The sequence below is a fragment of the Aethalodelphis obliquidens genome, unplaced genomic scaffold, assembly GCF_003676395.1.
Source record: "Aethalodelphis obliquidens isolate GAN/ISIS:26980383/991018 unplaced genomic scaffold, ASM367639v1 scaffold67, whole genome shotgun sequence".
Classification (NCBI taxonomy): Eukaryota; Metazoa; Chordata; class Mammalia; order Artiodactyla; family Delphinidae; genus Aethalodelphis; species Aethalodelphis obliquidens.
The window spans coordinates 873,180-892,997 of NW_020838011.1; the positions used below are offsets into that span (position 1 = coordinate 873,180).

Genomic DNA, 19,818 nt, shown 5'->3' on the forward strand with positions numbered 1-19,818 from the left:
GGACTGGGGCATGAACCCGCGTCCCCTGAATCAGCAGGTGGACTCTCAACCACTGCGCCACCAGGGAAGCCCTAAAACTCTGTATTTTTATTCCCTCCCTCAAAATTTTATGTTTTTTTGTTTTGTTTTGTGGTACGCGGGCCTCTCAGTGTCGTGGCCTGTCCCATTGTGGAGCACAGTTTCCGGACGTGCAGGCTCAGCGGCCATGGCTCACGGGCCCAGCCGCTCTGCGGCATGTGGGATCCTCCTGGACGGTGGCATGAACCCATGTTCCCTGCGTCGGCAGGCGGACTCTCAACCAGTGCGCCACCAGGGAAGCCCAAAATTTTATGTTTTTCATGTCACATTTTGTATCCTTTTATCTTGTGTATTCCTTAGCTAATTATTGTGATCATAGTTATTTTTATGATTTTTGTCTTTTAACTGTCATACTAGTTTTATAAGTAATTAATTACATACTTACTACATATTTACTTTTCCAGTGAGATTTATTGTTTTATATGTGTTGTTGTAATCAATTAGCACCCTTTCTTTTCAGCATAAAGAAGCCCTTTAACATTTCCAGTAATGCTGGTTTAGTGGTGATGAACTTCTTTAGCTTTTGCTAGTCTGGAAAACTCTTTATCGTGCCTTCAATTTTGAAAGTTAAATTTGCTGGTTAGAGTATTCTTTATCGGAAGTTTTTTCTTTTAGGACTTTGAAAATATCATCCCACTCCCCTGGCCTGCAAAGTTCATGCAGAAAACTCTGCTGATAATCTTACTGCAGTTCTCTTGTACATAATAAGTTGTTTTTCTCTTGTTGCTTTTAATATTCTTCTAATTTTTAGGGGAAAAGACCATGTTTCTTATTTTGTTGGTATTCAAGTTTGTAAAGATTAAAAACTGAGGTACATTTGTTATCATTTTGCTGGACATCAAGAACTTTTATAGGGTGACATTATTTTCATGATACAGGTTTGGGGGTTTGGCAAGCATGTAAGCTGGGTTTAATCAGTCAATATGGAGATGGTTAGATATACTTTTTAATTTTACTGGAGATATATTTATAATCTAGGATGCCAAATTATTTCTCTACAATGAGACATTTCCCTTTTTGGTAAAAAGACAATGTGCATTTTCTGATAAAAATATTCAGTCTTGATATAAATGTACATGGGTATCTAAATTTAGTAATTATAACAATGTTTGGTACAGATGGAATTATGAAGGCAAATAGTCTTGAGTGTATTTAATAGTATTTAATAGTATTTAATAGTATTTAGAGTGTATTTAATAGTATTTAATAGTATTTAATAGTATTTAGAGTGTATTTAATAGTATTTAATAGTATTTTAATATTTAATAGTATTTTAATAGTATGAATAGTATTTAAAGTCCAGGGAAGAGTCTGTAATACCTTTCTGCCACAGCAAAGTGTGTCTCATTAGTAACTGGATTATTTGCGTCTGCCAGAGATATATTTTAAAGTGCTTGAATGTTGATGAACATGGATTATGAAAGCTTGTTTTAGGACTTGCTTTTTCCATATTTCATTTCTAAATATGACCCTTTGCTGATGTTTCAGTCTTTCCTTAGCTATGTTAATAATACTGAGTAGACTAGATAAATAGCTTGATACCGTGAGCATAGAAGATATCCCTTCTCTTTCATTTTATGTTGTACCAATTAGTATGAATTTTCCAGGGTAACCTTATCTTTTTTTATCTTTATATCCTTGCAGATCAACTTACTTTATAAATATATTTTATATACACCCACCCTCCATACATACATATATACACTTGTGGTTGAAGAATGAGATGTTTGGTAACAATTTAAAGAAAAGATTAAAAATGTAGGAGAAATGGGAAAATAAGATCTCTAGGGCTACAACTGAAAAATATCAGGGAAAATAATGACCAATCAGCTAATACTTGGCTAGAGAAACAAGGTGAGGTAGATAATGAGAGTGATCAATTAAAGTGAATGAAGGTTGTGAATAAGAACTAGAGGTAACTTTAGGTTGGGAAGAGAAAACAGAAACAATAGATTGCACAGCATGAATTAAGTCTTTTTGACAATGCAGCACTGAGACAGTTAAATAAGCTCTGGGTGCATTTTTCTTTCTGTTGGCAGAAAAGAGGTTGAGACAGAGGGATAGAAGGCAGCAGAGTCAGGAAATTGTGTTTGGCTAAAATTTATCATTGAGTAACAGTCATATCTGTTATATAAATGCTTGTTTTTCGTGATATATTCAGTGAAGTACCACCCTAGATACACCAGAAATATCCCAGAATTAGTCCCACTGGGGTTGTGAATTGGAAAAATTAGAGTTCTAACATAGAATCTTATACAAACCATACTTCAGTGTAAGAAGCTCAGAGGATACAGGTTTCAGCAAAGGATACAGGGATATATCTGGATGGAGTTGTTCAGTTAGTGCTGGAATTTTTCCCAATTCCATTAAGGAAAAGACACTCAGGTGGTGGCAATGATTGCCAGCTTCTCCACAGTGAGATCTGCCATGCTAGGAATTTCTGAATGAAGGTTTTCTCAGCTTCTGTTACCCACATCCATATCACTGAAAGCTCCAGCATAATCTTGTGTAGTTGCAAAAGCAGCCATGGTAAGCCATGCCACCCAGATCAATTTCTAGGTTTAATATCTTACTTTGCTACCAACCTCACGTTGCTCTATTTCGCCTTGAATTATATAATAATGACCAGATCCTGTTCTATACATTAAAGCAAAATAAAAATGACCAGTCTTAGGCAAAACTTCCATTACTTCTTTCCTGTGCAAAATGTTGATGGAGGGGGTGCCAGGGACACCAAACGCAGCAGGTCTTCACCCCATTTTACCTAATGTCATCTTTTGCCATCTCAAGCACCTAAGTTAGTCAGCATGTCCAGAGCCGTAGTGAATCTGAGACATGGGAATCAATACAAAGAGCATTAGAAAGAACTGAAATATCAGACAGATGTGGTAAAAAACATGTTTTAATTTTTATTACTTTTCACTTATCTTTAAGGAAATCAACGTGGGAAACAGATTAAGGACTGGGAAACCAGATAGGCTTCATCCTGTATCTTTGCTTTCTTCAGCTCGTTGCAGCACTTGGGTTGAAATTACTAGCTTCCCTCTGGATTTCTATTTTTTATGTTTTAATTTAATGATTCAGATTACTTTTCTTCCTAAATATATAAGACAAAGTATAATTTCTACTATTTTTTGTTAAATTGGCTTTACTATATTCATATACAGATCAAATATAAATGATGAAGGAAAACAAGGCTGCTTATTGATTCCTTCTCACATTTTATCATGCACATTCCTCCCACCCAGTGTGGTTAATTCTGCTATGATTTTTAGTTTAAAGCTAAGAATACAAAGGTCCAGAGAAAGCACGTGACTGCCAATGGTCACTACTTTGTAAGTAACATGGAGGTGACTAGAATCAGGTACCCTGATTTTAAAGACTGCTTACTTTCTATAATACTACCACATTATTATATCCACTTTTGTAACTTCAGTGTCTCATTCTAATATGTTAATTCATTTATAGTAGAGCTCTTTCACAAAGGTGTTACCGAAATGTCATGGAAGGTTGATTACCAAAACTTTCCATCTCTCTTGGGTCCCCAGGACACATAGATTCTCTTACTGTGCTACCAGAGGGATAGAGCCAACTCCAGTGTATGTGCAGTTGGTGTTGCTGTCACTCATGCAAAGGCCTTTCGGTACTTGGCCAACTATATGTCAGCATGGCTGTGCTTTCAAATCTTGAAATTTGTTTGTTCCATTCTGAAAACGTGAATATTCAATTTAAGAAAAATGTAGGGGCATCTATTCAGAAAACAGATCCTGTGAAAAAAGCAAACATTTCTTACCAGAGGTGGCTTATAATTTAGTTTTTCACATAAAGAAATGTTTCAGTATTACATGATAAAAAAAAAAATCAAGGTAGAAGCAATATACACTTAGCAAGGAGGGTGAGGAAACATGAGGCATGAAGCATCTGTTAGTCTGTCAAATCAAGTGACGGATACAACATCTAAAAAAAAAAAAGGTTTTGTGAGATGAGTGTGAAAACCTTGAAAATAAAAAGAGCCTAGAAATTGAAACAAGTTCCATATCTGCAGGTAATAGCACAGAGGGCTTGTGAGACCTCCATCTATTTTATTGCATATTTTTGCTACACCATTATTAAGGTGAATTATCAGTTATGCATAAGTAACTGATATTTCCTCTTACAATTTTGTTTTAAAAATAACTATTCTAAAATCTTATCCAGCTCTTATGCCATCATTAATTCTCAGGATAAAGCTTAATAAAATATTCTGAGCCGGATTCATAGGCAATATCAACATGATTCAGATTTGCTTCTTACATATTATTTTTGTTGGAGGCTCTTCTTTTGGATTGAATGAAGAAATACTTATTGAAATGCAGATTCCTTGGCCCCATAACAGACTTGTTGCATCAGCAGGTCTGGAATGGGGTCTGAAATCTGGATTCTTAAGAATCTTGCCAAGTGAGTCTTGTAGTCATGCAGCGGTGGGCACATGTGCACTGTGCAGACCACTTTTGATAGTAACTGAATTATGAAAAAAATACGGTAGTGTTTAGCAGCAGGGATGTTTATTTTAATGGCTTTGTGTTTTGTTGGAAATATGACTGGGGGGTAGGAATGTGTAAGAAGAACTGTGGTAGTGCGAAAAGACCAGCCATTGCTCTTGAGCAAATGAGAGAAACTTTTAAAGTTTGGGTGACATAGGGATGTTTAGCTTCCGGATGCGATGTTTAGTTTTTACAGCTTTTATGGTTATAAAAGCATTTTTTAATTTAAATATTGCAGGAAAAATAACTTTTTTTTCCTGGTCTGAAGTTCCCTTGCCCTTAATTTTTTTCACTAGTTTTATTAGAAAATAAATATAATAAAACTGTTATATTAATATTTTGATTTTGTTTTGAGTTCTCTTAGGAACACAACGTTATAGCAGAGAAGGCTGCATGCTACTTTAATACTCACACACCTATGAGATACCCATTATTATTCTCATTTCATAGATAAATGAACAGAGCCTCAAAGAGGTTAATTAACTTGACCGAACTCACACAGCAAATAAGTGGTAACGCCAACACTAATTTCAGACTGCCTGGCTCCAAATCCAAGGAACTTTCTGTAACATCATGCTACTCACTTCAAAGAGTGTACTTGTTGTTGTTCTTTAAAATGGACATTCTTGTCTTCTATGCCCCATAAGCAATGTAAAAATCCACAAATTGTATTCTTTAAAATCAGTTTGGTCAGATGGTTTGATGGTAGTACTCTTTTAAATAGAAATTCTAAGAACGAGTTCACAAAGGACCAGTGTAGTGTGTGTGTGTGTGTGTGTGTTCTGTGCTGCAAAGTGAATGAGGGATGGCTATGCTATGAGCAGTATTTGTCTAAATGGGCAAATAATATTCCGTTCTGTCACCATGTACTCTTTTCATCATGATGTTTTCATATCCTTTATTGCAACTTTCCAAATGGAAATTGCATGATGTCTGGCTAGTTGTACAAGCATACCTTTTCCATTTTAAAAGCATATGCGGAACTCTGCAAGAAATGAACCACAGACTACTAAAATTTTCTCAGATTTGAGCCTTCTGCACTATTCCAATTAAAGTGGATCTTTCTCTCCACCATGGGAATTGCACTGTGTGACTGATTACCAAGCACATCATGTAAACAGCTCTTAGAAACTGCAAACAGCCATTATGGAGAATGCAACTTATTAACAAAGGTCATATTAGAATTTCACCCTGGTAACTAATCGTGTCAAAGGTACAGTACATCAATAGGCACATAGACTAGGAAGCAGTGTTTTCCAATTAAGTGAATCAGTTTCACCTTCTGAACTATAAATAAACTGCAGCAACAGCTCCTGATTAGGCTTAAGGAGTCTGACTTCCATGGCAAACAAATGCCTCAGAACTTAAGCATACTTAGAAAGTTAATCCTGTAAGGAGTCAATGAACAGATATAAAGTTTCAGCATTAATGCCTTGGACCTGAGTTTCCTCAAATTTCTGCAGTGCAGGCAGAATGGGAATGTATCCCTCTGAATAGATAAACAAGCCCTGAATTAGTTTTCAGCCTCCCTCAGGATAACTAATTTAACAGACATAAATCCATTTTCAAAAACAGAATAAAAATATTTGCTTCCCTAAGTATTTTACTTAGCAAATAAAATATTTGCTTTCCCAAGTAATAGCTTGGTTGGGCTCCTGCCCCTACATGAATAAGTGCAATTAACTCTACTCAGTGGAAATTTTAACAAGTATGTTAAAAAACAGATTTTGACCCTTGTTTATTTTTATTTGATGTCTGTCTTTAGAACTAATTCAAAACCCATTCATTCAGTTTAGATCTGAATTTAAATGTAATCCACTTCTTTAATTTGAAAGCATTGTACTTAGTAGTTATATAGGGCTGGCAATGCTGACCCATCTTCAAGGGAGGGTACACTTGAGCTGTTTTTCTAATGTTAGTACTGGATTTCTGTAACCTTTGTAGGTCTCAGTTTTCTCATCTATTAAATGAAAGCCTTGGACTAAATAAGATTTAAGCCTTTTGTAGCTAAAATTTCTATGTATCTGTGTACATACATAGCTAACAAAAGTTCAGACATTATTTAACCAGCCCGGATAGAAATGATTAGTTTCCAGTATCTACAGTATTCACTGTAATTTTTGTTATAATGTATGGGAGAGAGATGATAAATATATAAGAATGTAAATTTCTGCAAATTCAAAGAAATAATGGTTAGTATATTTTCCTATTAGGAAGATAAGAGATTTATTAATTAGAAATACAAGCCCACTTTACATAAAAATCATTTTAGGATTTTTATATAAAACATTCAATTTCTGAAAACAGCTTTGAATAGCTATGTGTTCTCTTTAAATTTGCATAAAAAGTCCTAGCCTAGGGCTGTGACTGATGATAGGAGATAATAGGAACTGGGTTTTTTCATACCATTTCCTCTTTTACAGAAACACTGGAGACAACAAATTGAACTTAGAAATCTCCGATATCAAATCCCATTATTTAAATTTATAATCTCTTTACCTACTGGGTTTAACAATTCCAGCAATTCCAAGGCAGGGATAGAGGAGGGGAGAAACATTTCCTTTTATTTTTTTATAACTTTTTATTTTATAATGGAGTATAGCTGATTAACAATGTTGTGATAGTTTCAGGTGCACGGCAAAGGAGAAACATTTCCTTGAACTAAGGTTCAAGAGTATTTATTTCAAGTGTTGAGAAAGGTTAATGTGAGGTTGATTGATCATATGGTAGGTGGTTTTGGGGACAGACAAAATTGACCTGCATCACATGAAGTTGCAGATTGAATGTTTTGTTTGACGTAGAATGGTCCCCGACTTGGTAATAGTTTGACTTAACGACTTTACAGTGATGTGAAAGTGATATACATTCAGTAGAAATAGTACTTAGAATTTTGAATTTTGATTGTTTGTCTTTTCTGTGGGCTAGAGGTACTCAGTATGATACTCTCTCATGAAGCTGCGCAGTGGCAGCCAGCTTCAGCTCCCAGTCAGCCGCACGATCACGAGGGTAAACAACCAGTATGCTTACACCCATTCTGTACCCACACAACCATTCTGTTTTACACTTTCAGTACTGTATTCAATAAAGTAGATGAGGTATTCAGCACTTTGTTATAGAATAGGCTTTGTGTTAGGTGATTTTGTCCAAATGTAGGCTAATGTAAGTGTTCTGAGCATGTTTAAGGTATGCTATGCTGCTCAGCTATGATGTTCAGTAGTTTAGGTGTATTAAATGCATTTTTGACTTATGATATTTTCAACTTACGATGGGTTTATTGGGACATAACCCCATCCTGAACTGAGGAAGATCTGTAGTGCAATGGTTGGAAAATGAACTCATCATCTAAATATTCTAGGGTAAAATCTTGGCTTTTGATAAGGTTTTTCCTTAAAGTTTTGTACACACGAATGCAGAATTACTTACCATGACATGCTTTGATGTGTGAAGTGAAATTATAAGGTGGGAAATGTTTCTTCATTTTGCCCTCTGTCTGTGTACCTTTTTTGTGTCCTTAAGCACTCTTGTCCTCTAGATACCACTTTTTTTCCATCTCAAAGAAAGACATCTGACAGGTAGATTTACACGAAGCTCTTGTGACTTAATATATCATTCCTTCCAGAAGATTTAATATACTTAATTTAATATTTAATGTATTTAAAAGAGGGTTAGAGGATTAACTCAGGTGACTGAATCTCTACTAATAATATGCTACCTGGATCCAGGAGATATTTCTAATCAAAAGGATCTTCTGGATGCTCTTCTTATTCTATAACACAGGCAGGTAGCTATTATTCTTTCTTTTCGCAAAGCTGTGAGAAGATGCTGAGATAGTGTAAGCTCATCAGGGTTAGCATTTTTGTTCATTTCAATTACTATTTTTCCCTAGCACTTAAACAAGTGTCTGACACAGAGTAGGCACTTAACACATATATATTAATTTATGAGTCCTTACTATCTCTTACTATCAAAATTCAGGTATGTCAACTCAGGGCCACTAGGGACTGCAGCCATCTGTCTGTGAAGCTTAGTATATTGGGAAGCCCAGTTATAAGTGGAAACTGGATGAAGAACGATAATGGGCAAGTGTGGTGGAGACTGCCATGGACGTACCAAAATAATTTTCTCTTCTTCCTGAGCAGATAGGTAGACTACATTTCCCAGCCTCCCTTGCATTTAGATGTGGTGGCCATGTGACTAAGTTTTAGCCACCTGAATGTGGACTGAAGTGATTTGAAATACTGCCAGTCCTAGTTCTTCAAAACCTCCTTTATGATTCTTTATACTTCCTCTTCCCCCATTTGCCATCTGGAAAAGGATCCTACAGAACACTTCAAACCCTAAGGGAAACTGGAAGGAGACTGGATGCTGAAATGATAATGTGGAAATCACCCTGACTGAACAGGAACATCTGTGTTGGATTTCGTGTAAGTGAAAGATAAACTTTTTTACTAAGCCATTATGGCTTTTAATTTAGAGGAGAATGGAGGACCATTCAGAAAAAGAGTGGTGAAGCAAGATAGGGCAACAGGTAGGAGCAAGTCCGGAGGGATAGAAATGTGGTTGAAACATTAGTATAGGGGATATGAGAAGTAGGCAAGTATGGGGGGGTATGAGAAGTAGGCAAGTGGGTAATTTGGGGTCAGAGTCTGATGCTAGGGAATGAATGACAAGAAATGGAGTTACTGGCTGAAAGCTAGTGATATTAGTTAGTCTTAATATTTTGGGCCAGAGTCTTCCTTTGAAGTTAATAGTTATTACATAATCTCAGCCCCAGCTGTTCATGAGTGTTCATCATTCTACCACATAAAACTTAAGATCTCATGGCCTTATTGCCTAACAAGTCTTCTCTTAACCAGCTAAAAGCTTCTCCAGAGACCTTGTTTAGAGGTAACACTGAAGTAATTTTCCTTTTATCCATTAAAGTTTTAATTAACAGTTACTTTGTCTTTGAACCTTTCATATTTAGTGAGAATTTATTTCCAATAAGCCATTAATGTCTTAAAGTCTCCACCTGTTGTGCTTAATTTGTCTGGTTTATGTATTTATGGAGAAAAGCAGTGTAATAATTTTTGATTCTTCTGCCAACATACTTCAGTGACATTTTTTTGGCCATTTTTAAAAAGTTTCTTTACTTAGATTTTAATCTCCATAAGTGCATGTCAAGCTCAACCATCTCCTTAGGGAGGCTTTCCCTAATACTCCACCCTTCAGACTTAGTTGTTGACCCCACTTATGTGTTCAAAAAACAACAACAACAAAAAAACGCCCAGCTTTGTCTTCCCTAATCATAGGAATTCTACCCTGATACAACTGTACCTAAGCTTATATGTCTCCCCATACTAAACTGTGAGCTCAAGGACGTATTATGTCTTATGTCTACACTTTCGATGCCCCAGAAAGTATTACTGAAGAAATAATCAATGAACTAACTAAATATTGCTATTGTATTATATTATTTTAGTGCTTAAAGCTAGTACTGTATAAAATTTCAAGAATATAATAAATGCCATTTTTGTGATAATGATAAATGAAAAAAAAAGCCTTAAAATTTTTTATCAAGGTATAATATATATAAAGCATATACAGTGTGCTAATCTTAATTGTACAACTCAACTAATTTTTCATATATATATTCATGCATTAGCCTCTACCTGTTTCCCACACCCCAGGAGTTTCCCTTCTGCATCTTCCCAGACAACACCAATCCTTTCCTTGTCCTGAGATAAACACTATTCTTCTATCAATTATTTTCATACTTAAAAAAAAAAACTATACTACAGTCAATACCAAATATTGCTGTTGGTGAAATAAATTACTGTGAAGTAGCAATAATGTGAAGACCTGACCTACAATACAGACTACTGCCCAATTCCCAAATAATCCCTTGGGGCATTTGATATAAGATAAAAATTTAAAATTAAAAAACTCAGTGCCAAACAGGATAATTTCAAAGAAATACACACCCAAACTACTGAAAAACAAGGATAAAGATAACAAAGATAAAGGTTCATTCTATATGCATGCATATACCACTTATTATCTATTGCTATGGTTATCCCAAAAGATTGTCAATGACTGAAAGCTAAAGGAACATAAAAATGTGCTTATAGGAAAAAAAAGTAAAGTATTAGTAAGGTATATTTTATGAGAATGGGGCAGTGGTGACACAAATCTTTGAAAACCAAAATTTGATCCTTATACCCTAAGTGCTATGTTTCTCAACAGAAAGATGAAAGAAAGAAAGGGAAAATAGAATATCATGAAATACAAAGTCCACTTGGTGTTTAATTCTGTTTTTGTTTTTTAATGTTGGAACCTTCAGCAATATTAGGTTAAAAGTTCATTGCTCTTTACAGTGTGGAATGGACTTCAGTTTGTCACAGTGCTAGACAAATGCTTTGAAGAAGAGGAAGTTATAGGTAAGTTTGTCCCATGTAACTAGTTATTTTGGGATGTAGTGAGGGAGTGTCTGTCTGCACTTTAAGATGAAAAAGGAACATGAACTGTGAGAGGCTTTCCCATCAGGGCAAAGGCAAGTATACAGACTGCTCCTTTGTGTTTTGGTGGGTAGTTTCAGCTTTGTCATAGGTTTTTATTTTTTTTTCTTTAGGGTATTAGAATTCTATAAAGTTGAATTTTCAGGTACTGAATGGCAAGTTCCCCGAAATAGGAGAGGAAATTGTTCTAGCTAACTCTGCCTCTCAGGCAAATGTTTACTGAAGAACAGCCATTCATTAATCTTGGAACAATAAAGTTCTTTTCGTGTCCTGTCTCCTGTTAATAATGCATGACTGAAAGTTATGTTCTAACTGTAAATCAGGAAAAACAAAACATACCACAAAGTTATTTTCCTCTCAAGTGCAATAGCTTGATATGTGTGTTGTTTTATTATTCCCACTTGGGGCTGTACATCTAATGTTATCTTTGAAAATGTGCTAACAAGCCTGAAAGTATTGGGGCTTTTTATCACATTTTTATTACAATGGAGGATTTTGAAAAATGAAATCTGATGCTTCTTACTCAGAATGTAATGTGAAAGCAAATTAGGAAATGAGGACATGGCATAGAATTTATGCCACATGTAGAATTGTCTTAATTCATTATCTTGCATGAAGTACATTTTTTCTTTCATTTATGACATAGCTATTTTTATGTTGCTAACATATTTTTAATAAGAATGCTGTTCAGTGTTCTTTTTTTTTTTCCTTCAGAAGATCTTTTATAGTTAAACTGATCTCTAGGAAGGGGGCTTGGATGACCCAATAGTAATGTGTTAAGGCCACTGGCATTGCCTTTAAAAATGTGACAGACTATTAGGAATAATATTGAGGTGAAGTTTTAAAATTCTAGAGAAGACATTTTGGAACTCTGGGGAGAGTTGTTGAGTTGGAAATTAACTCATCATTCAGATACATAGTAGTCTGGTTGAAAGGAAATGGACTTCTTTACAAATATCAGTAATGCTGACAATTATGAGTTATAAATTCATAAATTTACCATAACAAGAAATGTGAGGCCACATTGAATAGTCTAGGAGAGTCCAATTTAACTACTAAATGCCTTTGTAAAGTGGATAATTTATTGAATTCCATTGGGACCTATTTCTACATAGTAAAATGCAAAGATCGAATTAGACCTGTGTTATAAAAAATATAATTCAAGGATCCATTAGGTTTCATAGACTGATATTTGGGAACTTGGTGGGGAGAAAACTTGTGTGGTATTAGGATCTAAATTGAATATCCAACTGCCATAAATGGAATTAATATAGCTTGTTGTGTGGATCTCATGCCTTCAAAAATTTTTAGGAAAAAAAAAGAAAAAGACTTATGATAGATCTATTGGTTTTCTCCTTACCTTAGGAAACAGACATTCATCATAAAGCTACAGATAGTGCACCTTAGTTAAAGTGAGGATGAATCAGATTGTATATCCTAAACCTAGTTGTCATCAGAGATGATGTCAGAAAAGAAAGAACTATGGGCAATATCTGTGATAGTTTGCCTTGGTGAGGGATCTTCTCTGTATCCTAATAGGGGAAACTTTTAGCGGTAACAGAGGCCTATACTGTGGCCCCTGTGTGTATGGATATTTCAGGAGCTTCTGGTCAATCATCTGGGCAGGACTGGAAATATCTGGAGCAATAATCTGGGCAGAAAAGCAGCAATAGAAGCAGGCATTCAATCTGCCAAAAGTAAAAAGGGTTGCAAACTCCAGTTGTGCTGGTTTAAACAGGCACTTCCAGTAACAATGGAGATGGTAACATCTCTGGCAATCAGCTGTTCGTTATTTTACAAGAACTTTCCCAAAGATGGAAGTAAAGTGTTTTATTTTTGCACAATTCATATATTAATATATCATTCTCCTTTGACTTATGAAAGAGGAATGAGTTTGATAACTGAAAGAGCTCATTGATCTAACAGAATTTAAAATTAGCTGTTTCTACATGACAGTCTTATTTTTTATTTCTTTGAAATTGAAAGAAAAAAGATTCTCCATTGTAAGTGGATTAGTTAAGTTGATATATAATATTCTCCTTTACATCGTCTTGCCATATGTTTATAGGACAAAGATCATATTGCTGAGTTCACAATATAAATTACAGGTATCTTCGTTATTACATGAACCACTATGTAATAACTAATTATCACTTGTTGTGGTAGTTAATTTTATGTGTCAGTCTGACTGGATCATGGGATGCCAGATATACGGTTAAACATTATTTCTGGGTGTGTTGTCTGTGCACGTGTTTCCAGAAGAGGTTAGCATTTGGATCAGTGGACTGAGTAAAGGGAAATGACCTTCCCAATGTAGATGGGCTTCATCCAGTGGGTTGAGGGCCTGAATAGAACAAAAAGGTGGAGGAAAGGAGGTCTTTCTTGTTCTAGCTCTCTTTCTCTTTCTCTTATTCTCTACCTGACTACTGAGCTGGGGCACTGATCTTCTGCTGCCCTTGGCATTCCTTGTTCTCAGGCCTTCACGCTTGGACTGAAATCTACACCATTGGCTCTCTAGCTCTCAGGTTTTCTAACTACACCATTGGCCTTCCTGGGTCTCCAGCTTGGAGACTGCAGATCATGGGACTTCTCAGCCTCCATCATTGTATGAGCCAATACCTTATAGTAAGTTTCTTTATATATATTCTTTGCTTCTGTTTCTTTGGAGAACCCTGACTAATACATTTAAATCACAAAGTAGACATTGCATAGATATAAATTATCCTAACTATAAGTACTTATAAATTATCAGGTAATTGGCCAGTTGTTTTTGAGCAAATGTTCTATTGTTGGAAATTTTGTCAGTGCAAAAATTATCTACTGTTAAAATTTTATGGGTTTATTATGTTCATATATTTTCAAATTGTTACATATTTTAAAATAACTTCTAAGTTATTATATGGTGTTTTTCTCATATGTCGGGATAAAAATATAGGTTTTAGAAAACAAAATGGAAAGCCATCAGAGAAGTAAACAAAGGAAAATATTTTGTATTATTTAGATACATTTTTGGAGAAAAGAGATGTAATGCTATAAAAAGGAGATTTCAGAGCTATCCATCTCAGTGTAATGTAGCACTAATGTGTCACTGATGAAGAAGGATGCGAATTTAGCTTCTAGCTACATGTCAACCAGAAATGGTAAATTTCAAGAAAAACTAGGATAAAATGTACATGAAGATTCATTAAACCAAATATATTTTCTGGAGATCTGGATACTTGATGTAACATGAATATTAAACAATGGAAAATTTAAAAATTACCAAATGACAGAACAGACTTTAGAAGCATTAATGGGTTCTTCCAAATTGCTAAAAATATACTAGATCCTTGTTACTTTATTACAAACCAAAGGATTTTATATATGTTTTTCTATTTTGCAAATTAGGTGGGGATGTAAAATGTTCAGCTGAAGAATGAGAAGGGGCAAAACATAGACAACATTCATGACAACATCTTGACAAAGATGAAAAGAGTGAAAATAGCGTTGTGTTCAAATTTGAAATCCGATAAACTATTGAAGCTTTCTAAACAGAGTAGAAGTAAACATAAGAATACTGGCAAGGTTTTGTTGAGCAAATTATATACAAAATTTAGTTTTTGCCAAGGCAATGACCAGTGTTCAGAGGATAATCCAAGAAGCTCTATGATATTTACATCATGGGATTTTCTTCTACTGCAGAAAAATATATCAAAATGAACATTTTAAGTTTTCTTTTAAATCCAACAAAAAACATAGTCATAGAACAATCATACATATTCTTGGAAAAGTACTTAAAGAAAAAAAGAGCAACCAAAATCTAGATATAACAACGTAATTTGAGGTGTAAGAGATACAATAATACCGCACATATGCTTGGAAAAGAGAATGGGTAGAAGATACTCAAAATAGTTGAAGATATTTTACACGTCTGTGCATGGTCTAAATTTGTGGTAAATAGTAAGGTATTGGGTGGGCCAAAAGTTTCGTTCGTTTTTTTCCATAAGATGGCTCTAGTAGCACTTAGTTGTCTTTAACTTCATTCAGTTTTTAGATTGTATATGAAAGCTGTCATATCAGCGTGCATTTTAAAAAAGACATCAAAATTGGTGAATTTTTGTGTAGCCATTTTAATATTGAAGATGGAAGAAAAAAGCAACATTTTCAGTGTATTATGCTTTATTATTTCAAGAAAAGTAAAAACGCAACTGAAACGCAAGAAAAGATTTGTGCAGTGTATGGAGAAGGTGCTGTGACTGATCGAAGATGTCAAAAGTGTTTGCAAAGTTTCGTGCTGGAGATTTCTCATTGGATGATGCTCCACGGTCGGGTAGACAAGTTGAAGTTGATAGCAATCAAATCGAGACATTAATTGAGAACAATCAACGTTATACCACGCGGGAGATAGCCGACATACTCAAAATATCCAAATCACCAAATCAAGCGTTGAAAATTATTTGCCCCAGCTTGGTTATGTTAATTGCTTTGATGTTTGGGTTCCACGTAAGTTGACTGTATTTCTGCATGTGATTCTCTGCTTAAACATAATGAAAATGTTCCGTTTTTAAAACAAATTGTGATGGGTGATGAAAAGTGGATACTGTACGATAATGTTGAACAGAAGAAATCATGGGGCAAGGGAAATGAACCACCACCAACCACACCAAACGCTGGTCTTCATCCAAAGAAGGTGATGCTGTGTATATGGTGGGATTTCAAGGGAGTCCTCTATTATGAGCTCCTTCTGGAAAACCAAACGATTAATGCCAATAAGTACTGCTCCCAGTTAGACCAGCTGAAAACAGCACTCGATGAAAAGCATCCAGAATTAGTCAATAGAAGACGCATAATCGGGCTTCCCTGGTGGCGCAGTGGTTGAGAGTCCACCTGCCGATGCAGGGGACACGGGTTCGTGCCCCGGTCCGGGAAGATCCCACATGCCGCGGAGCGGCTGGGCCCGTGAGCCATGGCCGCTGGGCCTGCGCGTCCGGAGCCTGTGCTCCGCAACGGGAGAGGCCACAACAGTGAGAGGCCCGCGGACCACAAAAAATAAATAAAAAAAAAAAGGAAACGCATAATCTTCCCTCAGGACAACACAAGACCGCATGTTTCTTTGATGACCAGGCAAAAACTGTTACAGTTTGGCTGGGAAGTTCTGATTCATCTGCCATATTCACCAGACCTTGCACCTTCGGATTTCCATTTATTTAGGTCTTTACAAAATTCTCTTAATGGAAAAAAATTCAATTCCCTGGAAGACTATAAAAGGCACCTGGAACAGTTCTTTGCTCAAAAAGATAAAAAGTTTTGGGAAGATGGTATTATGAAGTTGCCTGAAAAATGGCAGAAGGTAGTGGAACAAAAGGGTGACTACGTTGTTCAATAAAGCTCATGGTGAAAATGAAAAATGTCTTTTATTTTTATTTAAAAACCTAAGGCACTTTTTGGCCAACCCAATAAAAATCTATATTAATTCCTATACATTTAAAATGCTTTTCAGTGTGAAGTAATATTGAAGTATATTAAAAGTATATTTACCTGCATAAGTTTGCCACCATTGTTAAAACAGCAATGAGAATGTCGAATTGATGCCTTTGTGCCATAGAATACTCGTTAGTGGATACTCTTCTAATGCTCTTTTAGAAATTGTTGATGTATTTATAAAGATCTAAATCCTGTAATGAAAAACAAAGATATATTTTAAAAATATACTTTAAAAATTTGTTTGGTCTGCACTAATGATATTTTAAGCAAACTTAATGTTATAGGCAAAATGATGCATAAACAAAAATCAGTGTATAACAGTCCCTGAAATCATTGAAAAGATTATGAAATTCTTTGCAGAAAACAAATTGTTGACATTTATGATAAATATTATTGATGCCAAATAAATTACACACTACCATTACTGACACCAGTTTCTCCAATTCAAGAAAAAGGATAAAGAAGACTCATTTTGAGTACAAACCTCATAATCAGCACATCTGTGATTCAAATATAATCTGAAAATCAATTTTTCCATGTCAAATGCAGTTTCTTCCTTATGAACGGCTTACTATGTTGAAAGAATTAGATTTTATATGTTTAAAGTAGCATATATATTTACCAATAAAATTAACTGATGAACATAGTAAGAAATGTGCTATTGATGATACCTCTATTCTTGAAGAACTAAAATGCTTAAATTTTATAAAACCTAGTACAGCTTTCATTATCATCTTGTGATATATTTGGACACAAATTTGCTGGACATCTTTTAAAATATCTTTATAGCCCTTTTTCTATATTACCTTTGCCAGCAAAGGAAGAAGTTCCTCATAAAATATATTACAAATGACTTAAGATCCACCCTGTCACATTATTCAAATTTATTTTTTGATAGAAAACAAATATTGGAGCAAGTATGCATGGAAATTGTAATAAACACTTTCATTTCCATGAAAGCAAGGAGTATAACTCTTTCACAACAAATTATTATATCCTAGTGACCTTAACTTTTAAATAACTGTAATTAAAAATTCAAATTTGTTACACTATTTTCAAATTTTGATCTACAGTATTTGTACAGAATGACTTTGTTTTTTGTCACTGTTATTATTAAAAATGAAAAAAAAATACTTTCACTTCTTTCTTTGAGTTGAGGATGGTATGATTCTTTTCTAATTTGCCTAAAGACAGTCTGCTCCAAATACTCCCTTTTACATTTCAAGAGCCGTGTCTGGGGGTCTCAAATCATAGAATTTTATTTTAAGTCATAGTTAGGATTTAAGATGTGATGGAAGGAAAGTTTCCACCAGACAAAGAAGTGAAGGAGAAAGTGCTCTACTTTTGTAAATGGGGCCAGAGGAAGGGTGACTATGATGAGAATTTTGCCTAAGACCACCATGGAAATAAGGAGAAAACAGAGTTTCTTTGAAGAAGCAGGAATATCTACATGGATAGGATATTAGATTTTTTAAATTTACTGAGTATTTCCCAAACAGCAACAGCAAAACAACAAAAACAAGCATCCAATAACCACTGTTTTAAAACTGAGATAGACTAAGATAGTTTTGGTGCTGAGTTGAAAGTCTGTTCACACTGCTTCCCCTCTTCCCACTATTGAGTGGGAATGAGGAATCTGTAGTAGAGATTAGATCTGTTTCTGGTAAAAACACAAACAACATATTTCAGCCATCTAAATTGTAGAGTGTAACTTTAAACTCATGCTACATTAACATTTATTTAACGTTTATTATGCTTTAAAAATGCTTTAAGTCTTTTATATCTGTTCAGTTATTGTTCATAAAAACTTATGAAGTAAGTTTAAAGAGATTAAGCAAGTGCCCAAATCATAGAAAATTACTTGCTCCACCAAAAATGTGTGCTCTTTGCACTTTATATTACCTCTTGATAACAAAAGTTTATTTTATAATTATTTCTGGAGAAAGAAAAGCAGATGGCAGTGGGGGGTGGTGCTGAAAGAGAAGTAAGCCCAGGCAGAGGGAGGGAGGGAGGGAGGGTGGGAAGGAAGGAAAGAGCGAAAGAAGAGAGGGAGGGAGGAAGGGTAGAAGGGAGGGAGAGAGGAAGGTGAGAGGGAAGGAAGGAATTGAGCCCACTCCTTGGGTTTAGAGGTATAAATATACATGAGAAAGATGTGAAGAGATTATAACTGCTCAAATTGTTGTCCTCTCACTTAAAGCAAATATCTGGAAAGGAAGAAAAAGGAGAAAACACCTCCAAAGGATGAAGAAATTGTAAGGGAATGATTGGATTCTAAAAGTAAGTTTTTACATTTCTTTTATTCTAGGATTAGATTCTGTTCTATGAAAGAACTTGTAGAAGGAATATTAGAGAGTAAGAATTTTTAAGAATTTTAAAGACTAGGAATTCCCTGGCAGTCCAGTGGTTAGGACTCAGTGCTTTCACTGCCAGGGCCCAGGTTTGATCCCTGCTGGGTGAACTAAGATCTCACAAGAGGCATGGCGTGGCCAAAAAAATTATGAAGACTAAGATAAATGCCAGAAAAGGATATTGGAAATTGTAATTTGAATTTTCACCATGGTAATATGGCTCTAGAGAAAATAGCATTATCAGATGGATATATAAAGGATTGATGGTATCTAAACAGTCATGATGAATAGCTTGATATTAAACCGGAGGGAGAATTTTAATGCAGGAACAATGAGTTTGCCTCTCAACACTGGCAGTGGCCTACATTTTATAGCAATGACCTACATGGAGAGAGATGTGCCATGTTTGAATTCGCAAATTACACAAAATTGAGAGGGACGGTAAAATATTGCATGGTAAAGAAAACTAGAGGCAAATTAATGTCAGTATGTTGCTGTGATAAATATAAAAAGATATAAACCATTCTGCAGTTTATTTAAAGAAAACACAAAACTTTACAAGTATAAAATGAGGGATATGAGGCTTAGACCAGTGAGCTTTCGGATGACCTGAAGCTCAATATGAATTGTTATTGTCATGTGGCTGTTGGTAAATCTACTTTGAGCCTGGACTTTATTAAAAAGAGGCACATTATCTCAAAAAAGGAAGTACCATGGCTAGTTCCGTACACCATTCTTTCAAAGAGACACAGGAAAACAAGCAAAGGGTAGATTTGGAGAAAGTGACCAGTCCAGAGTCAGAGAGCATTGCAGGCCTTTAAGGAGCCAGGCTTCTCTCAAACTGCCTTCTATATTTAAAAGCCTGTGTGGTGAAAAGTCAGCACACTTACTCAGGAGGATCTCTAGTCC

General features: G+C 35.2%; 1 long non-coding RNA gene across 1 annotated transcript; it reads left to right on the forward strand.

Annotated features, from left to right (window-relative positions):
* Positions 1-8,919: 8,919 nt before the first annotated feature.
* Positions 8,920-18,840, forward strand: LOC113611070 (uncharacterized). Its single transcript, XR_003429346.1, has 3 exons — positions 8,920-9,025; positions 10,958-11,020; positions 18,759-18,840. It is a non-coding gene; the product is annotated as an uncharacterized LOC113611070 (long non-coding RNA).
* Positions 18,841-19,818: the final 978 nt, after the last annotated feature.